Source organism: Mustela nivalis (genome assembly GCF_964662115.1).
Source record: "Mustela nivalis genome assembly, chromosome: 7".
NCBI lineage: Eukaryota > Metazoa > Chordata > Mammalia > Carnivora > Mustelidae > Mustela > Mustela nivalis.
In genome coordinates this window covers 107524829-107546416 of record NC_139026.1, presented here as the reverse complement: position 1 = coordinate 107546416, position 21588 = coordinate 107524829, and the positions used below count along the sequence as shown (strand labels likewise).

At 42.3% G+C, this 21588-nt stretch overlaps 1 long non-coding RNA gene across 1 annotated transcript in view; it reads right to left on the bottom strand.

Annotated features, from left to right (window-relative positions):
* LOC309868337 overlaps positions 1-21571 on the bottom strand; it is a 34217-nt gene extending 12646 nt beyond the window's left edge. Inside the window, exons 1-3 of the long non-coding RNA XR_014313641.1 lie at positions 20644-21571; positions 17614-17724; positions 1137-1339 (exon numbers count right to left, since the gene is read on the bottom strand). This is a non-coding gene — a long non-coding RNA (uncharacterized lncRNA). The remainder of the gene's footprint in view (positions 1-1136; positions 1340-17613; positions 17725-20643) is intronic.
* Positions 21572-21588: the final 17 nt, after the last annotated feature.

Genomic DNA, 21588 nt, shown 5'->3' with positions numbered 1-21588 from the left:
CAAGAGTTTTCCCCCTAAGATTGGGAGGAAGGCAAGGATATACATGCTCACCAACCCTATTCAACAACGTACTGACTATTCTAGCCAGGATACGCAGGCAACAAAGGTATAAAAGGCATCCAGATTGGAAAGGAAGAAATCAACTATCTTATCCACAAATGACATGATCTTATATACAGAAAATCTGAAGAAATCCACTAAAAAAAAAAGCTAGAATTAATGAAGGAGTTAATTAATGAAGGAAATTCACAAAATCGACATCTAAAAATCAGCTGTACTTCTATACACTAGCAATGAACAATACAAAAATGAAATTTAAAAAATTATCACATTCACAATAAGATCAAAAAGTAAAATACTTAGGCATAAACTGAACGAAATGGGCGTAAGAGTTTTACAATGAAAACTATAAAACATCGCTAAAAGAAATTAAACAAGACTTAAACAAATAAAAAGACATTCCAGGTTCACGGATGAGAAGACTAAACATAATTAAGATGGACAATCTCCCCTAATTGGTCTACAGATCCAACATAATCCCTATCAAATTCCCTTCTGCCTTTTTTGTGGAAATTGGAAAGTTAATTGTAAAAGTTATATGGAAATGCAAAGAATCCCAAAATAATTCTAAAAAAGAAAGGATGGAGGACCTATACTTCCTGATTTCATAACTTACTACAAAGATAATCAAGACAGTGTAGTACTGTCATTAAGACAGACATACAGGTTGATGGAATATAATTGAAAGTCCACTAATAAACACTCACATTTATAGTCAATGGATTTCCTACAAAAGTACCAAGAAAATCCGGTGGGAAAGAAATTGTCTTTTCAAAAAATGGTGTTGGGGCAATTTGGATAACCCAAAGGACAAAAAAATTAATTTGGGCCCCTACCTCAGACCATACAAAAATTAGCTCAAACGGATCACTAACCTAAATGTTAGAACAAAAATTTAGGAGAAAATCTAAGAGTAAATTTTTGTGGTCTTAGGTTGGGCAAAAAGCAAAAGCACAAGCAGAAATCAAAATGGTGAATTTAAAACTTCAGTACTTCAAAAGACACAATCAAGATAATGAAAAGATAACCATAGAAGAGAAGAACATATACAAGTCATAGAGATATATGCGACTTACCTCTTACAATTTAGTAAAAAGCACAAATAACTCAATTTAAAAATGGGCAAAGGAGGGGCGCCTGCGTGGCTCAGTGGGTTAAAGCCTCTGCCTTTGGCTCAGGACGTGATCTCAGGGTCCTGGGATCCATCCCCAAGTCAGGCTCTCTGCTCGGCAGGGAGCCTGCTTCTCTCTCTGCCTGGCTCTCTGCCTACTTGTGATCTCTGTTTGTCAAATAAATAAAGAAAATCTTAAAAAAAAAAATGGGCAAAGGATCTGAACACACATTTCTCCAAAGAAGATATATTAATGACCAATAAGCACATGAAAAGGTATTCAACATCATTTGTCACTAGAAAATGTAAATCAAAACCATAATGAGCTACTACTTCATATCCCCTAGAATAACTATAGTCAATAAGACAATTAACAAATGTTGGTGAGGATGTGGAAAAATCCTCATACATTGCTGGTGGAAATGTAAAATGGTACAACCACTTTTTTTTGAAAATAATATGACAGTTTCTTAAAAGGTTAAATATAGAATTACCATAAACCCAGGAATTTTACTTTGGTTATCTGCCAAGGGGAAACGAAAACATAGGTCTTCACAAAGATTTATACGTAAATGTTCATAAAAGCACTATCCACAAGAGCTAAAAGGTGATAATAATTCAAATGCCCATCACCTGATGAATGGATAAACCAAGTGGTATTTCTATGCAATGGAAGAGTATCTATCCAACAATACCAAAGAAGGAAGTACTGAGACATGCTGTCATAAGCTCTATGAAAGAAGTAAAACACAAGAACACACATTGCACGATTCCATTTTTAACAAATGTCCAAGAGAGGCAGATACATAGAGACAGAAAGTAGGTTAGTGGCTGCCTAGGGCTGGGGGTGAGAATGAGGGACTCTAGTAAGATAAAGTTCTTTTGGGGTGATAGAAATGTTCTAAAATTAGATTTTGGTGGTGGTTGCAAAATTCTGTAAATATGCTAAAAATCAGGGTGCCTGGGTGGCTCAGTGGGTTAAAGCCCCTGCCTTCGGCTCAGGTCGTGATCCCGGGGTGCTGGGATCGAGTCCCGCATCGGGCTCTCTGCTCCGCAGGGAGCCTGCTTCCCCCCCCCCTCCGCCTGCCTCTCTGCCTACTTGTGATTTCTCTCTCTCTGTCAAATAAATGAAAATTTGGAAAAAAAGAAAAAAAATATGCTAAAAATCATTGAATTGTACACTTAAAATTGGTGAATTTTATGGTATTTAAATAATACTTTGATAAAGCTATTAATTTTTTAAAGTATTCTTTTAAGATTTTATTTACTTATTTGTGAGAGAGAGAGGGTGAGCTTGAATGGGGGGAGGGGCAGAAGGAGAAGAACAAAACAGACTCCTCGCTGAGCAGGGAGACCGATCCAGGATACCTTCCAGAACCCTGATATCATGACCTGAGCCGAAAGCAGATGCTTAACTGACTGAGCCACCCAGGTGCCTCAATTTTTAATTTAAAAAGAAATATGTCTATCACTGGCACCAAGATTCTGGCCTCCAGATACCCTTTCCCACTAAAAGGAAGGAGGACTTCTTAGAGAAACTGTTGATCCCAGGTCTGGGGACAATAATGTTTAAGATGAGCCTGGAACGTATTGCCACCCTAAAGAGCAAGGAATCTATCAAAGATTATTTGTTTCAAGAGACAATTTCAAGAACTCCTTCTGGCCAAAGATGAGACATTTTAAACAGTAATAATGATAATAATTAAAATATATTGAAATATATCAAATGCATTTACACACCTGAGTTCATAATGATTCTTTTTTTTTTTTTTTTTTTTTTTGGACAAACAGAGATCACAAGTAGGTGGAGAGGCAGGTAGAGATAGAGGAGGAAGCAGGCTCCCCGCTAAGCAGAGAGCCTGATGTAGGGCTCGAGCCCAGGACCCTGAGATCACCACCCGAGGCAAAGGCAGAGGCTTTAACCCACTAAGACACCCAGGTGCCCCAGTTTATAATGATTCTTTTTTTTTTTTTTAAGATTTTATTTATTTATTTGACACAGAGAGGGAGATCACAAGCAGGCAGAGAGGCAGGCAGAAAGAGAGGGGGAAGCAGGCTCCCTGCTGAGCAGAGAGCCTAATGCGGGGCTCCATCCCAAGACCATGAGATCATGACCTGAGCCAAAGGCAGAAGTTTAACTCACTGAGCCACTCAGGCGCCCTGCATAATGATTCTTAAAGGGGAAAAAAATTGGTCATATTTGAAAAAATGTATATTATTTTGAAAAATGATAAATAAACAGAACAAATCAAGCAATTATTCAGACTCTTCTATATAAATTGTACCACTGGATAACAAAAACAGTTTATTAAGTGGCAGTATCTCTTTACAGAAGTATGCCAGTTAATGAAAGAAGAAGCAATGATATAATAATATCATGATTTTTGAAATCATAGTTGATCAAAGGGTGCTAACATCTCCCCGCCAAAAAAAAACCAAAAAACCTCTAATCTGAATCTGATCAAGCCTCCAGAACGAACTAGCAATTTACAGTAAATACAAAGAACAGAGGAACATGTTAAACAATTCATGAGGCTATAGTTAGCAAAACCCAAAATGTGGGAAAACAGCCTTGTTCCTTCAATAAATAAATCTCAAGAGAGAAAAAAGAGATGAAAGGGGAAATCAAAGGTCAAAAAAGCTAAGAGACAAATCAAACAGTCATAAAGTAGGACTTCACTTGGATCTTGGTCCAAACAAACACACTATAAAAAGAAAATATGAAATAATTGTAAATTTCAGGATAGCAATATTTGATGATATTGAAGAATAATTGTGTGGGTGATTAGTGTGATAATGGTATTTGCTTATGTTCTTTTAAAGAGATCATATCTTTTACAGATATATACTGAATATTTATGGATGAAATTATATGTCTGGATTTGCTTCAAAATAATAAGGGATGGGGAGAAATGGTGGGAGTAGATGTGTAACAAGATTGGCTTTGAGTTAATAAATAGTGCATTTGGAGATGGGTACAGGAAAGCTCATTGTGCTATTTTCTTGACCTCTGCATATGATTAAAATTTTTTGCAACAGAAACTAAGCTCTCCCAGGCACCCTCTATTATATTTCATTTCCCCTTCTTCATAGCACTTCTTACTCTCTGAAATTATCTTATTTGTTTGTTGTCTGTTTCCTCCTCGCAAACAGGTAAGCCCCGTGAGATGAGGAAGCTTGCTCATCTCGCTCATTTCTGTATTTCTGGCCTAGATTAGGTCCCCAGTCCCCACGTCTTAAACAAAATGAACAAATGAATGAGTTGCCCTCTTTGCTCTGGGCTTCCTTCCCCGAACTACCCTTCTGCCTCTGCCCCTTCCAACTTCTCCCCGAAGCCTTCAGAAAAGCCTCTGCACTGCAAAAACTTCCCTCCATCCTCAACTCTTCACTGACTGTCCTTTTCATCTCGTTTCCTCGGTGGAAACGCGACACCATGGTTTCTCCTGTGTACTCTGCCGTGCAGCCTGCTTGTTTCCTCCTGTGCTGCTCCTGTGACTCAGGAGCAGCACAGCCTTGTTTAAACACTTTCTCCCCATCCCCAGCCCCACTGCCACCCACTCCTGCTGCAGGCAAGCCTCTACTCATCCAGCGGACCCTTAGTGTCATTGCTCCGGGAAATGTCCTTTGGTCCTCTGGCCCATACTGCCGCTGTCCAGGGTATACGTGCCACCCCACTGAACGTCCTCACCTATGAGAGCATTTTTTACACTACATCGCAACTATCAGCTTCAGTTACATGTCTCATCCTTCATCCCCATCCCTGCCCCGGCCATAAGCTCTGTGGGTGAAGGAACTTCTCACAGTGCCTGCACATAATGGGCTGTCCGTAGACATGTATTAAATGAAGGAAGTCAGGAGATTCCAACAGTGAGAGAGACTAAACATGGAGAGACCCAACAGGAAGTCTCTGTCACAGAACCAGTGGGAAGTGTTAAGAGTCTAGATTGGGGGAGTATGGCAGAACCAGATGGAGACCTGGACACGATGCCGCATAATTATCAATAACACAATCTTTCTTGCCAGATCACCACTCCTCCCTTCCGTTCACCTTATTGGCGGCCACCGCACCCACCCCCACCACTGGAGCCAGAAACCTGGGAGACCTCTGCCCTCATCCCACTCCATCTAATCAGAGACCAAACCTCATGTCCAACCTTCCTTCCTACCCCCACTGCTTCTGCTTTCGTTCAGACCGCCATCATCTCACATTCTGCTTGTTTCAAGTAAATCTTATGGGGCCATCCACCTTTAGGTCTGCCGTCCTACATCCCTATGCTATCTTTCCCCCGCACGGCCAGAAGAGTGAACTTTAAAGCGCCAATCTGTGTGTTATTCCCCTAATTAAACCCCTATGATGGCTCCTCATTGCCTTCATGGCTTTAGCCCAGGCTCCTCAGCATGGTGGCCAAGGATCGCACTCCGTGATCCATCAGCTTCCTGAGGCTCTTGCCCTGCCCCTTCTCTAGGGGCACTTCCCTTACCCACAGTGTGTGTCATGCTCATCCTGGTTTCCCTCCCTGGGATGTGTTTTCTATCTGTGTACACTGCAAAAAAAAAAAAAAAAAAAAAAAAAAAAAAAAAAACCATCATCTTTCTTTTTTGGTTTTGTCTTATTTTGTTTAGACAGGAAGTAGGATTTATTGGTGAGCATGAATGGGAAGGGTGCAGTGCCGAGGTTCTCACGAGTGCAGAGCCTGCCATTTGTCCTAGGGACCATGATTTGGTGGCGGGGGTGGGGGATGTACAAAACTCTCTCTTTAAAGATATTTATTTATTTATTTATTTATTTGACAGACAGAGATCATAAGTAGGCAGAGAGAGAGAGGGAGAAGCAAGCTCCCTGCTGAGCAGAGAGCCCGATGCAGGACTCAATCCCAGGGCCTGGAGATCATGACCTGAGCAGAAGGCAGAGGCTTAACCCACTGAGCCACCCAGGCGCCCCCCAAGGGACCATGATCAGGGATATATCTGACCCACGGCCATCTGTGATGAGCCACTTTTCAGCTCCCATGTCTTCAAGTTCCTCCCCATTAAATTTAGTAAGGCCACTTCTTGGAAATGTGGATCTTCTGGAGGCCAGGGAACTTGACCTTGGCCCTGCATGGCTCCTCAATCCATGCTCCTTGTTCTGCAGCTTGGTATGGATGGACACGGTGACTTGGCCAATATGGAACCTGACCACTGTGCCCTGGGGCTTTCCAAAGGCACCCCACATACCTGTCTGGAGCCTAGATTAGAGATAACATGAGGTCAGACATCAATGTCCACTGGGAAGGGCTGTCTCCAAGGTTCCTTAGGGCAATCCTTAGGGCAACAGGCTGCATATACTACGAAGGAGGTTCCTGTTTGCAGCCATTGTGCACTGGGCCCCCATGGGGAAAGAGCACAGTCAGCTTAACTGGCTGCAGACCCATCATCTTTCAAGACCCAGTTCAAGCCTCTCCTACTTTTTTATTTTTTTAAAAATTTTATTTATTTATTTGACAGAGAGACAGCTAGAGAGGGAACACCAGCTGAGGGAGGGGGAGAGAGAGAGAGAGAAGCAGGCTCCCTGCTGAGAGCCCGACTCTCAACGGGACTCAATCTCAGGACCCTAGGACCATGACCTGAGCCAAAGGCAGACGCTGAACAACTGAGCCACCCAGGCGCTCCTTATGAGGTGCTTTTTAATGCCCCTATTGTCCCCACCACCCCTCAAGACACAGCAGTCCCCCAAGGAGCCTTCTGCCTTAGCCCCTCACCCCATTTGGCACTGTATGTGTTTCCAAGGCTGTCTCACTCAGTTAAAGCTTGGGGTCCTCCAGAGCAGGGACCATATCTCAGTCAGTTTTGCAATCCCAGTGCCCAGCACAGAGCCTGGCACATAGGAGGCCCTCCCTCAGTAACCATGGAAAACTGACTGGAATCCTAGAAGCTCGAGGGTACACCTGAGTGGTGGGGGAATGATCTGCTGCCCTCTCCTGGCAACGTGAGGCATTGTCCTAACCACAGGTACCACCCCTGGGAGGAAGGGGAAGCTGCAAAAAAGGATGGAGAATGGACTGGATTGAGGTCTTGGGGGGACACCTTTATCAGCTCCCACACAGTTCCCAAGACCATGAAAGCTAGGATGTACAAGCCAAATCAGTGCATCCAAAGGACGGCATATCCTTAGAGTGGGTCTATCCCCCACACTAACTATAAATTCCCCAAATTATACCATATTTGTCTCCCACTCTGTCCTGTTGTCCTTGTGGTTGTTCCTATTCCTGCTGCTTTCATTCACTTTAGCAGGCGATCACTAATTTCTTCCTCCAACGTTATAACAGCATGTTTTTTGTTTTTTTGTTTTTTTGTTTTCTTGTGCATAGAAAGGCTGAATTTGACAACTAGTTTCTCTTGATTTTAACTCAGCTTCCCACTGATAGGAGGTGGTCTCTAGTGTTCTGGGTGTCTCAGCTTTCTGCCAAAATCCAACCACCAGCTGGGATCCCACAGCCCTCACTCCCTCCACAGCTTCAATAAGCTATGTGACATCATGGCAGGGGAGGGTGGTTCTTGGCAAGGAGAATCATTACCTCACTCCTTTTGGGGCTGCAGGCTTATTGTCTGTATTTTGACATGTGGAAAACTGCCTAACACCTAACATGAGAAATGGACTTGGGAAGGAGCTTGGGGCTGGAGACAGAGGTTTGAGAGTGACATGCCCCCAGGTAGGTAAAAACTCAGAGCAGTAAGATAGTCCACCTGCAGAGAAAGTTCACCTATTACTTATTTAGAGGCCTTAACACTTATTGTACAGGATACTCACTAAACATCTACTGTCTGTTGAGCTATTGAGAGTACACACACACACACACACACACACACACAAAGAAAAAAGGGACTAGGGTCCAGAAGCCCAATTTTTGACAGTGAAAAATACTAGAGCTGCCCGAGAGGTTTGCCCTAAATTTAAAAATTCATACCACTAGAAAGGAAATGCCTTCTTCACTAAACAAATGCTCTCCTCAGGGCTCCCAAAGAAGTCCTCCTCACCTCTTAATTCCATTCCACTCATCCAACCCCTCAAAGGTTTACTGAACAACTTTCAGAATGGCATCATAAACACCCGAAATAAGCCCACAAAAGATGCTGGGCATCATTATTCATCTGAACAATGCAAATTCAAACCACAGTGATGTTTTACTGCATACCCACTGGAATGGTTAGATCAATCAGTGTGGCACGGATGCAGAGCCGATGTAACTCTCCACATTGCCAGTGGAGATACAAATTGCTATACCCAGGGGCGCCTGGGTGGCCCAGTCATTAAGCATCTGCCTTGGGCTCAGGTCATGATCCCAGATTCTGGGATTGAGCCCTGCATCAGGCTCCCTGCTCAGCAGAGAGCGGGCTTCTCCCTCTCCCCCTGCTGGTGCTCCCTCTCTTGCAGTCTCTCTGTCAAATAAATAAATAGAATCTTTAAATATAAATAAATAAATTGGCATAGGCAATTTAGAAAACAGGTTAGCAGTTCTTTATAGTCAAACATATATAAGCCATCTAGCTAGCAGTCCTGCTCCTGGGTATATATACAAGAGAAATGAAAAAATATTTCCAAACAAAGAGCTGTACAAGAACATCCCAGCAACTTCATTCCTAGTAGCCACGAACTGGCAACAACCTAAATGTTTCTCAACCAGTGAACAGATCAACTGTGGTATACAACGGAATACCATTTAGTAATTTTTGTTAAAAAAAAAAGAACAAATCACTGATACATACAACAACACAGGTAAATCTCAAAAGCATTATGCTAAGGGACAGAAGCCAGACATAAAAGACACCTACTGGGGTCACCTGGGTGGCTCAGTGGGTTAAAGCCTCTGCCTTGGGTTCAGGTCATGATCTTAGGGTCCTGGGATGGAGCCCTGCATTGGACTCTCTGCTCAGCAGGGAGCCTGCTTCCTCCTCTCTCTCTGCCTGCCTCTCTGCCTACTTGTGATCACTGTCAAATAAATAAATAAAATCTTTATTTAAAAAAAAGATACCTACTGTATAATTCCTTTTTGTGAAATTCTTAAAAAGGCAAAACTATAGTCAGAGAAGGCAGATTAGTGGATGCTGAGAGGCTAGGAGGAGGACTGCTCGGGGCTCTCTGTAGAGGGGTATAACTGAACTTTTGGGGATGATGGAAATATTCTCTATCTTGTCAGTCCAGCTGACACCTTCGTTGTCGCATGGAGATGTATATTTATCAAGCTTATTAAACTATGCACTTTAAATTGGTGAATTCAAGCACAAGTAAATTATACTTCAATAGAAGCCAGGGGTCCCTGGGGTGCTCAGTCAGTTAAGCAGCTGCCTTCAGCTCATGATCCCAGGACCCCGGGATCGAGCTCCACATCAGACTCCCTGTTCCAGTGGGAGTCTGCTTCTTCTTCTCCCTCTGACCTCCCCTCTACTCGTGCTTTCTCTCTCTCCACAATAAATAAAATCTTTTTAAAAATAGGACTGGTGGGTGCCTGGGTGGCTCAGTGGGTTAAGCCGCTGCCTTCAGCTCAGGTCATGATCTCAGGGTCCTGGGATCAAGGCCCGCATTGGGCTCTCTGCTCAGTGGGGAGCCTGCTTCCCTCTCTCTCTCTCTGCCTGCCTCTCTGTCTACTTGTGATCTCTCTCTGTCAAATAAATAAATAAAATCTTAAAAAAAAAAAATAGGACTGGTATTGGGGCGCCTGGGTGGCTCAGTTGGTTAAACGTCTGCCTTCAGCTCAGGTCATGATCTCAGGGTCCTGGGATCGAGCCCCGCATCGGGCTCTCTGCTGAGCAGGGAGCCCGGTTCTCCCTCTCCCTCTGCCTGCTGCTCTGCCTACTTGTGCCCTCTCTCTACCTCTCTCAAATAAAAGAAAAAGTCTTAAAAAAATAAAATAAAACTGATTTTAAAAATCAGTTGCATGGAAATAAAACCAGTTGCATGAGAGAAAGAAAAACAGGAGAATAGAAATGGAGAAAACTTAAGTGTTTTCAAGCAGCTGCTGAGTGAACCAGGGAAAGGCACACCATCGAGGAGGACATGGTGTTGGGGTTGGAAGAACTCACCAACAAGGAAGAGTGGCTTTGTTTGCCTTGATGGTCAGAAAGGGAGGGTGACAGATGTTAGAGACGTACTTCTTTGTTTCATGAGTAAGAAACAGAAAAGAAATAAAAAGCTAAGAACTGAGCAGAGAAGCAACGAAAAGAATACAAGTGTCTAAAAGACTGACAGAGGGGCACCTGGGTAGCTCTGTTGTTAAGCATCTGCCTTGGGCTCCAGTCATGACCCCATCATGATTCCAGGGTTCTGGGATCAAGCTCCGCATCAGGCTCCCTGCTTGGTGGGAAAGCTGCTTCACCCTCTCTCCCTCCCCCTGCTTGTGTTCCCTCTCTCACTGTGTCTCCCTCTGTCAAATAAATAAATAAAATATTTTTAAATTTTTTAAAAAGTAAATTTAAAAATAAAATAAAATAAAAGACTGACAGAGTCCAGGAGCAGATAAGACATCTATCTACAGGAACTCTTCAAGCATTACCTGCAAGGAGAGAGGAAGCTCCAGCCATTCTTTCAAACCTCTCACACACCTGCATTGTGAGAAGGGAGTAGATGGCCAGAAAGCAGATGAGTGGCTGCCAGAGGCTGGGGCTGGGGGCTGGGGAGCGTTGGGAAGTGATAACTAAAGGGTACAGGGTGTCTTTATTGGGGGGGATGAAAATATTCTAAAATTGGTTGTACTGATGGTTGCACAACACTGTGAATACACTAAAAGCCTCTGAATTTGCACACTTTAAAATGGTGAATTACATGGTGTTTGAATATTATCTCAATAGAGTTGTTACCAGAAGAAATCATTGTATGTTTACAACGTGAATGTATTTAACACCCCTTATGCCTTACACCTAAAAATGGTTAAAATTGTAAATTTTGTTATCTATATTTTACAACAATTAAAATACATACAAACCAAAAAAAAAAAAATTGCATTAGAAATACACAAACGATTAGAAAGTAAGCCTTTTTTTTTTTTTTTAAGATTTTATTTATTTGACAGACAGAGATCACAAGTAGGCAGAGAGGCAGGCAGAGAGAGAGGAGAAGTAGCCTCCCTGCTGAGCAGAGAGCCCGATGCGGGGCTCGATCCCAGGACCCTGAGATCAGGACCTGAGATCAGGACCTGAGCCAAAGGCAGAGGCTCAAACCACTGAGCCACCCAGGCGCCCTGAAAGTAAGCCTTTAAAAATGGCATTTGCAACAGAACCAAAACCCAAAAAATGCCTAGGAATAAATCTAATAAAAGAAGTACAAGACCTCTACACTGAAAATGTGGAACACAATACATTACTGAAAAGATTAAAGAATATCCCCCCAAATGGCAGAATATATCATGTTCATGGATGGACAATTCAGTATTTGAAGATGTCAATTCTCCCTAATCTGATTTTTTAAAAAAGATTTTATTTATTTATTTGACAGACAGAGATCACGGTAGGCAGAGAGAGAGGGGCAAGCAGGCTCCCTGCTGAGCAGAGAGCCCAATGTGGGGCTCCATCCCAGGACCCTGGGATCATGACCTGAGCCGAAAGCAGTCACTTTAACCCACTGAGCCACCAGGCGCCCTCCCTAATCTGATTTATAAATTCAGGTGAATCTCAACGGAAATCTCAGCATTTTTTAAAGATATTGACAAGGTAATTATAAAATACATACGAAAAAAAATCAAAGAATGGAAAACCCAAGGCAATCTTGAAACAAGAATAAAACTGGGGGTGGGGGGAGGGACTTTTGCTACCAGATATCAAAACTTATTTCAGAGTCAGAGTGACGAAGACAGGAAGGTATTGGCACAGGATAGATTGACAGACCAAGGGAACAAAATAGAGTCCACAGACATCTACATATGGTCCTATGGGACAGGTGACAAAGGAGCTCGGAAGCTGCAGCAGTAATCAGGGCAGTGCAATATTAACAAAGGAATAAACAAATAGATCAATGAAAAACAGCAGGGAGCAGAAACAGATCCAAGGAAGTACAGCTGATCTTTCACGAAGGAGCAAATGTGATACAATACAGCAAAGACAGGCTTTTCGGCAAATGGTGCTGGAAGAACTGGACCCACGGGGACACCTGGGTGGCTCAGTGTGTTAAAGCCTCTGCCTTCCGCTCAGGTCATGATCCCAGGGTCCTGGGATCGAGCCCCGCATCAGGCTCTCTGCTTAGCAGGGAGCCTGCTTCCTCCTCTCTCTCTCTCTGCCTGCTTCTCTGCCTACTTGTGCTCTCTGTCAAATAAATAAATGAAATCTTAAAAAAAAAAAAAAAAGAACTGGACCCACATGCAAAAACATGAAAGCCAGACACAGACTTTCACTCCTTCACCAAACTAACTCGAACCGGATTCACAGACCTTAATGTAAAAAGCAAAACTACAAAACTCCTAGATGGTAACACAGGAGAAAACCTAGAAGACCTTGGGTATGGTGATGAGTTTTTGTACAACACCAAAGGCACAACCCATGAAGGAAACAATGGATAAACTGGACGTCATTACAATTAGAAACTTCCGCTCTGCAAAATCTGTGTCAAGAGAATGGAAAGACAAACCACAGGCTGGGAGAAAAATATTTGCAAAACGTACATCTGATACTGGACTGTTGTCCAAAATATGCAAAGAATTCTTAAGACTCAACAATAAGGGGCATCTAGGTGGCTCAGTCGGTTAAGCATCTGCCTTTGGGTCAGGTCCTGATCTCAGGGTCCTGGGATCGAGCCCCATATTAGGCTCCCTATTCAACAGGGTCCTCTCCCCAAACTTGTGCTCTCTCACTCTCTTTCAAATAAATAAATAAAATCTTTAAAAAAAAATGACTCAACAATAAGGAAACAAATCTATTTTAAAATGAGCCAAAAACCTGACAGACACCTAAGATACACAGATGGCAAATTAGCATATGAAAAGATGCTCCACATCCTAAGTCACAGGGAAAAGAAAATTAAAACAGCAAGATAGCACTACATACCTACTAGGATGGCCAAAACCCAGAACGCTGACAAAACCAAATGCTGGTTCGGATATGGAACAATAGGAAGGGAATTCCTATTTGTCGCTGGGGGGAATGCAAAACACCCACTTCGAAATTTAGTTTGGCAGTTTCTTACAAAACTAAACATACTCTTAACATACAGCAATATACTCCAAGGAGTTTAAAACTGATGTCCATACAAAAACCTGCACATGGATGTTTATAACAGCTTTATTCCGTATTCAATAAATTGCATACTGTTATCCAATAACAATATCGTTGCCAAAACTTGGAAGCAGCCAAGAAGTCCTTGAAGAGTGAACAGATCAACAAGCTGTAGTACATCCATAGAAGGCAAAATTATTCAATACTAAAAAGAAATGAGCTGTCAGCCATGAAAAGACACGGAAGAAACTTAAATGCATATTACTGAGTGAAAGAAGCCAGTCTGAAAAGGCTACTGTATGATCCCAACTATATGACATTCTGGAAAAGGCAAAACTACAGAGACAGAAAAAAGATCAGTGCTTGCCAGGGGTTACCAGGGTAGAGAGGGACGGACAGGCAGAGCACAGAGGATTTTTAGGGCAGTAAAACTACCTGTAGGTTACTGTAATGGTGAATACACGTCATTACAAATTTGTCCAAACCTGTGGAATGTACGAGTCCAAGAGTGAACCCTAGTGTAAACTATGAACTTGGATTGATAGTAATCTGTTGATACAGGTTCATTGATTATAACAGATGTAGTCCTTTGGTGAGGGGTGTTGATAATGGAGAGAGGCTACAATAATGGGTGTGAAGGTGCCGGGTCTATGCAAAACCTCTGTGCCTTCTGCTCAGTTTTGCTTTGAACCTAAAGCCACTCTAAAAAGTAAAGTTTATTAAAGAAAATCACTAACCATAAAAAATACACTAGTAAATTGAACTCCATTAAAATTAAAATGTTCACCAAAACATACCATTATGTGAGAGAAAAGGCATGCTACAGACCAAAAGAGTATTGTGATATCTGTCAAAGCAAATCTTACCTAGAATATAGAAAAGAAACTCCAAAATTAATAGCAAAAAGATAGACAATGTAATCTCTTTAAATGAGCCAAAGATAAGAATAGATAAAATTTGAATGAGTTATCCTGATGGCCAAGAAGTATATGAAAAGTATTTGACTTCATTAATTACTAAGGGAATACAAATTACATAGCACTACACCCCCCAGATAAGCTAAATTTAAAAGGACTGACATACCATGTTTTGGCAGGAATGTGCTGGAAGTGGAATTCTCAGACACTCCTGGTGGGAGTGTAACTTGATACCACGATTTCAGAAAATTGGCAGCATTACCAAAGCTAAGTATAAGAAAAACCCATGACCCAGCAATTCCATTTCTTAGGTACATATCCAACTGAAATGAGCACTTGTCTCTCTAAAAGTCATGTATAAGAATGTTCATAGTACGGGGCACCTGGGTGGCTCAGTTAGTTTGACATCTGCCTCCAGCTTAGGTCATGATCCCAGGGTCCTGGGATGGAGTCCAGAGTCGGGTTCCCTGCTGACACCTTCTATCTCTCCCTCTACAGGCCACTCCCCCTGCTTATGCTCTCTCTCAAATAAATTTTTTAAAAATCTTAAAAAAAAAAAAAAGAATAGTCATAGGAGCTTTGTAATAATAGCTGAAACCTGGAAACAACCCCTGTATCATCAACAATGGAATGGATAAGAAAATTGTGATATAGTTATACAATCAAATATTATATAACAATGAAAGTTAATGAACTCCTCCTACATACAATAAAATGGATTAATTTCTCAGACATAATGTGGAATGAAGGGAGTCAATCCAAAAAAAGTACATGCTATAGGATTTGTTTTGAATGATGTTCAAACACAGAGGGAAATAATTTATTGTGATGGAAGTCAGAAGAGTGGTTACTCCTGGAGATAATTATTGCCCAAGCAGGGGACGTGAGGGAGGCTGGTGGGGTGCTGAAGTGTTCTACCTTGATGTGATAGCTAGTACATACATATACACGTAAGAATTCATTAAGGTATATATTTATAAGTAAATACATATTATTATCCATCTTTCGGAATGCCTGGGTGGCTCAGTCAGTTAAACACCTGCCTTAGGTTCAAGTTTATAATCCCAGCGTCCCGGGATGGAGTCCCACATCAGGCTCCCTGTTCAGCGTGGAGCCTGCTTCTCCCTCTGCCCCTCCCCCTGCTTATGCGTGTGCGTGCTCGCGCACGCTCTCTCTCTCTCTCTCTCTTTTTCTCTGGAAAATAAATAAATAAAATCCTTTAAAAATAAATAAATAAAAAATATTATTATCCATCTTTCAAGATCTTTCTCAAGTTCTAGTTCATTCTGAGGACTGCCCAGCATACCCTACCCCTTACCAGATCTGGGCATTTTGTACTCTGAATCAGTGCCACACTGCTCAGCCCTTGGTGTTGGTCTAACTTCTCTGTGTAAGCACCTCAAGCATAAGATAATTCTGTGGTAGACTCTAGGCACCCCGTAATCCCTACTGCTGAACTTGGAACCCAATGCGTTCTCAGGAAATCTCTTTAACTCCAACTGGCCATTTCGAGGAAGCTGTGGTGGCGAACGTTAGTGGGAATCAGTGGGCTGAGGGATGTTCTCCATAACCCTATCTTTCCTTCCCATGGGAAAGAGGCTAGCTGGGATGTCAAGTAATTGATCAACAAAGGAGCAAACCAAGAACCCCTTTACAAAAGGACACCCTTCTCCCCAAAGGTATATGAGGCTCTCTCTGTCTGGTCTACCCTAGACACTGTGTGAGTATTCCCACCCCTGGCTAAGGCTCCATGAGAAAATAACACCTGAGGTAGTAAGCCCGAGGAAATATCTGATAGTTCTCCAGCAGGTGGCTAGCTGTGGAGAGGGTAAAGGTCATCAAGTGCAAGGTTAAAGACAGAGACGCTCTGAGTACACATTTTGGATAACTGTTGAAGAAATAAATACTAAAGTCAGTATTTGACTAAACTAAAGCTATTACCAACATAGAATGAACTTCTGGAATAGAAGAATAAATCCAAACTCTCATACAAACTTCTTATTATTACAACTTAAACATTTAAAAATATTAGCAGACCCATTATAGAAGTATGACCCTGTACTGAACAAAAAATTATTTAATTTCTCAGTAATGACAGCTGTTGCATTGCTCCTGTGGTCATTAGGTGCACATTCACAATCTTAAATATACATTTACTTTCAACCAAGGACCATGGAGGGCAAGATTTTATTTTTCTCAAACAACAATCCTCATTCTAGTTATGTTAATTAGACAGGATGACAACCTTCACAAACACCTAATCTTTAATCGCACTCAAGTTTGAGAAACTAGAAATAATGCCAAAGTAAGTATTTGGCTATATGATCCCCTGAAAAACAAGGCCAAAGCCATATTTCAGTGCATCCCTAGACAGAGAAGGATAAAGACTGGCTGCTTTTGGTCACCCTAGGAGCAAAACAAAAAATATATATATTTATCTGTGGTGGGAAATTAGACTTTTCTTTTTAAAGATTTTATTTATTTGACAGAGATCACAAGTAGGCAGAGAGGCAGGCAGGCAGTGGGGCGAGGGGAGAAGGCTCCCTGCTAAGCAGAGAGCCTGGTGCAGGGCTTGATCCTGGGACCCTGAGATCGTGACCTGAGCTGAAGGCAGAGGCTTAAGCCACTGAGCTACCCAGGTGTCCCAGGAAATGAGACTTTATGTTTAAAAAGAACAACTCTTTCACTTAGCAGGACAACCAATAAATATTCTGTCCTCCTGTCCCCAGAGAGATCAGATAATGGTGGAGCCCACAGAAATATGAAGACCAAATTCTTACCTTCACAGGGCTCCCAGGCTTTTTAGAATGACAAAATGTCAGCACACAAAGATACTGTGAGGTATAACAGACAGTCAGATTCATCATTGAGTGTTAAAGAGCAAAAAAATGTACAGATATGATTTAACATCAGGAAAGATGCACTCCCCTCGAAATGACACCCCAAACCCTTGTCTAGACCAGCAGCTCTCCACTGAAGGGCTAAAGACAGGGTCCTCCGGGGCTTTTATTCCATATTCCAGCAATCATTGGGCTGAATAAATAAAACGTGGTACCCAGAGTAATTATCACTTACCTACTTACTACGTGCCATGCCCTGCTTTAAGTACTTCACACCTAATCATTCATATAATCCTCAAACAAAACCCCTCTAAGGTAGGTACTAGCAGAATTCCCATTTTTAGAGCTCAGGAAAACTTGCCCAAGGGCCCACAGAGTGTTCAACGCTGAAACAGAAATGTGAACCCAAGCCGGAGCTCAAGAGCTTAGCCTTTACGCTATGCACTCCTGCATGCAAACCTCCCAAAAGTCTACTATTTTCAAGTGTATGAAAATGGACTGGGGGTACCTGGGTAGTTCAGAGGGTTAAGCATCCAACTCTTGATCTCAGCTCAGGTCTTGAGCTCAGGGTCGTGAATTCAAATCCTGCGTTGGGCTCCGTATTAGGTGTGGAGTCTACCTAGAATAAAAACATAATAAAAATGGCCAGTAACTGCTAAAATAAGTAAGTAAATAAATGTATGTTTCAGGAACTATGCAGTACTTGTTTTAGTCAGTAGTATAGCTTGCATTTTCTCAGTCAAAAGACACCAAAAGTAGAAAGAAATTATATAAGTGTCCTTAACACTTTTGGCATTACATTTTTTAAAAATTCAGTTTAGTTTCTGTAGTAGTTTTATACTAGTTTCAAGTGTACAATATAATGATTCCATAATTCTCTGCATTACTGTTTATTGTTTATTAAGTGCCCTCTTAATCCTCTCCACCTAGTTCACCCATTCCTCATCCATCTCCCCTCTGGTAAGCATCAGTTCGTTCTCTAGAGTTAAGAGTCTTATTTTCTTTGTTTTGTTTTGTTTTGCCTTTCTCTGACGGTCTTTCCTCACTTAGCATTACACTCTCTAGATCCATCCATGTTGCTAAAAATGGCAAGATTTTGTTTTTTAATGGCTGAGTAATATTCTATTATATAAATACACCACATCTTCATCCGTTCATCTATCAATGGACCGTTGGGGTACTTCCAGAATTTAGCTATTGAAAATAATGCTGTGGGGCACCTGGGTGGCTCAGTTGATTGGGTGTCTGCCTTCAGCTCAGGTTATGATCCCAGGATCCTGAGATCGAGACCCACACCAGGCTCCATCTCCCTCTGCTACTCCCCTGGCTTATGCTCTCCTGCTCTCTCTGTCAAATAAATAAAATCTTTAAAATAGAAGGGGGGTGGGGTTATGACATTGGGGAGGGTATGTGCTTTGATGAGTGCTGTGAATTTGTGTAAACCTGGCGATTCACAGACCTGTACCCCTGGGGATAAAAATATATGTTTATAAAAAAAAAAAAAAATTTAAAAATCTTTAAAATAAATAAATTAAATTAAATAAAAATTAAAATAAAATCTTTAAAAAAAAGAAAAAGAAAATAATGCTGTAATAAATATAAGGGTGCACATATCTTTATGAATTAGTGTTTTACTATTCTTTAAGCAAAACCCAGCAGGGTTTGCTATTACATTTTTGACACAATTCATAGCAGTAATGTTGTGATCCTTGGGCTCGGCGGTATATCCCAAGGTTCATCATGTAGGTATGTTACATACTGTGTGTATGTCCACATGTACAAGCACACACACATACTCATTCCAAATACTTTTTTAAAATTTTTATTTTTTTAATCTCTCAGTGTTCCAGAATTCATTGTTTATGCACCACACCCAGTGCTCCATGCAATGCGTGCCCTCCACAACACCCACCACCAGGATCACCCAGCTCCCCCAACCTTCCCCCAAATACTTTTGAATGATTCAAATATATCTATTTTCTAAATGTTTAAGAGCATGGGTAGTCAAAGAAGCTCAAAACAACAACTTTAAAAGACAGGAGGGTCTTCATGTCTGAAGGATGGGCCCAGCATTAGGGGGATGAAGTAGATGAGCTCAAGAAGGCGAATTTTAGCAATAATAAAACTTCTGGCCACAGCATGAGTCATCTACAGAATAAGGGGATTAAAAAAAAAAAAAAGTTATATTCTCTTCTTGTAGCAAAAAGAAAAAAAAATGGAAGGATTTTGAATGAGTGGAAATTAATACCAGTGGAAATAAGTACAGTGTTAAACATCTTTAATGGGAATACTAATTTAAATAGCTAGGAACGGGTTCAGTCAAGGGAGGGAAAGAACAAAATATCTGGGAACTTTCTGCATTGAGTATGTATAAGTTTTACAATCAGAAAAATATAATGTAAAGAATGGGGGAGGGGAATCTAGAAACAAGGTTCTGGTCTGGGAATTCAAGAATCCAATGCCTACTGCCCCTTACCCCTCCCTTCCACCTCCCAGCCCCTCCTGTATTCATCCACTGAACCTGGTCAAAAATTTTCACTGGAACCCTTTCCTCCTGTCCTTCTTCTTTCCCTCCCACCCTATCCTTCCCCACTCTAATAGACTTCCGTGTTCCTGGCACTCTGCCCCCACCTCCACCACATTACAATAAGGATCATAGTTCAGTAACCACCAGCTTGAAGGGGGGTACTGTGCTAGATACCTGTGTTCCGTTCCTCTTTCCCCGCCATCACACCTCCTCTCATTGACAAATGTTACTACCTCCAGAACCTGCTCCAGATCAAAAGGTACCAGAGTGACCCAACCCGCAGTGGCACTTGGGACCGAGCTAAGGGTCACTAAAAGATGGAGACTTATGCTATTTGCTTCCAATAAAGAAAAAGGCATAGAAAAGCAGTCCTCTCTAATGGTAACTTTCTTTTCCATCACAACTCATTCCTCCAGATAATACCCAATGACCCTAGCATCAAAAGAAACTAACACATAGGCACCTGGGTGGCTCAGTCGGTTAAGGCTCTGACTCTCGGGTTTCGGCTCAGGTCACCTTGAGATTCTCTCCCTTAAAATAAATCAGTAACCCAAGAAACCAACCAACCAACCAACCAACCAGCACACGCTGGGTTAGCCAAGTGCACAAAAATCAACAGCAAGGTAACTGACAACCCATTCAGCCAGCACCTTATCCACCAGCCATCTCCTGGAGTTTTGGAAAACCTCCCTCCATACCCTCTGGGATATCCCCAGTCATCTAATGAGACATGTGTTAGTTACGACTAATGTCATTTGCTGTAAATTGCTGGAGGAAATGGTTTTATTTCTTCAGCATCCCTTCCCATTAGGCTCCATCAGAAAGCACTATAATGAATGATCCAATTACATTAGGGTATTGCAATTTCATTTATAATAGGGTAAATTATGTACCTAAACGGGACAGCTTGTGTACAACAGCAGCACAGTGCCAGGCACGTAGCGAGGACTCAAAATAAAAAATTACTGAAATACAAATTAATGCAGTCAGTAAGTATTTGATACCACTCACCAGGCACTGTGTTAAAACGCGGTTAAGCGCTGAGCAAAATCAATTCTCTAGATGGTTCTTCGTCAAAGGCTATTTGTTTAGGTATCCAGGTGCTGCAGAGCGGACTTGCTGCCCAGATCCCCTGCACGCCACAGGCAGTCGAGAAACACTTGAGAACCAAATATTCCTTCCCGTGGGGTCTTTGGTAAAATGGAATGACTTTTCTCGTGACTTGAAACCATTTTACTCTTTAATATTAATCTAAACTGGTCGATTTATTACTGCCGGAGAAGGTCCCTTTAATATGCGCCCCATTTAAAGAGTCCTTAGCTCAGCGGGTCATTTCTTGCAAACCGGCTGCCTCTAGCATTTTAAAGAGCTAAAGGTGGCACGTGTTCCCGGCTCTGGGGAAATCAAGGTTGTTTCCCCCGATTCTGTGCATTACCGCTTTTCACTCGTTTTCTCCCCACCTGACTCCCCTTCCCTCTCTCTCCCCAATTCGTTAAGTATATATACGCCAAGTACAGACGGGGAGGCCATGCGGTCTGCGCTTACGACCGGCTTTTATAAAAATGCGCGTCTCGGGTGCGGGGAGACGGACGCGCGGCCACTCACATCCGGCTAAGCAAACCACGCTGCAGCCTGCAATGTGTAGGGCGGATCTGGGGCGGCTGGCCGGCTCGGTATTGGAGTGATGTAGGGGGATGGAGAAGGATCTGGAAGAATCCGGTTAGACCGGGCAACGGGCGGGGGAGGGCCCGGGAAAGGCCCCGGGGTGGCGGGGGGCGGTGAGCGAGGGAAATCCCCAGAGTCCGAGGGTCCCAGGAGTGGGGGGAGGGAGGCCAGGCAGCCAGAAGGGGTAAGGAACCCCCCAAAAACCAAACCAAAACACACACACACACACGTTCACAGAAGCACCCTTAGCACTAAAGCCCGAACTGGCTTAGCGGCCGCCGTCTCTAGAAA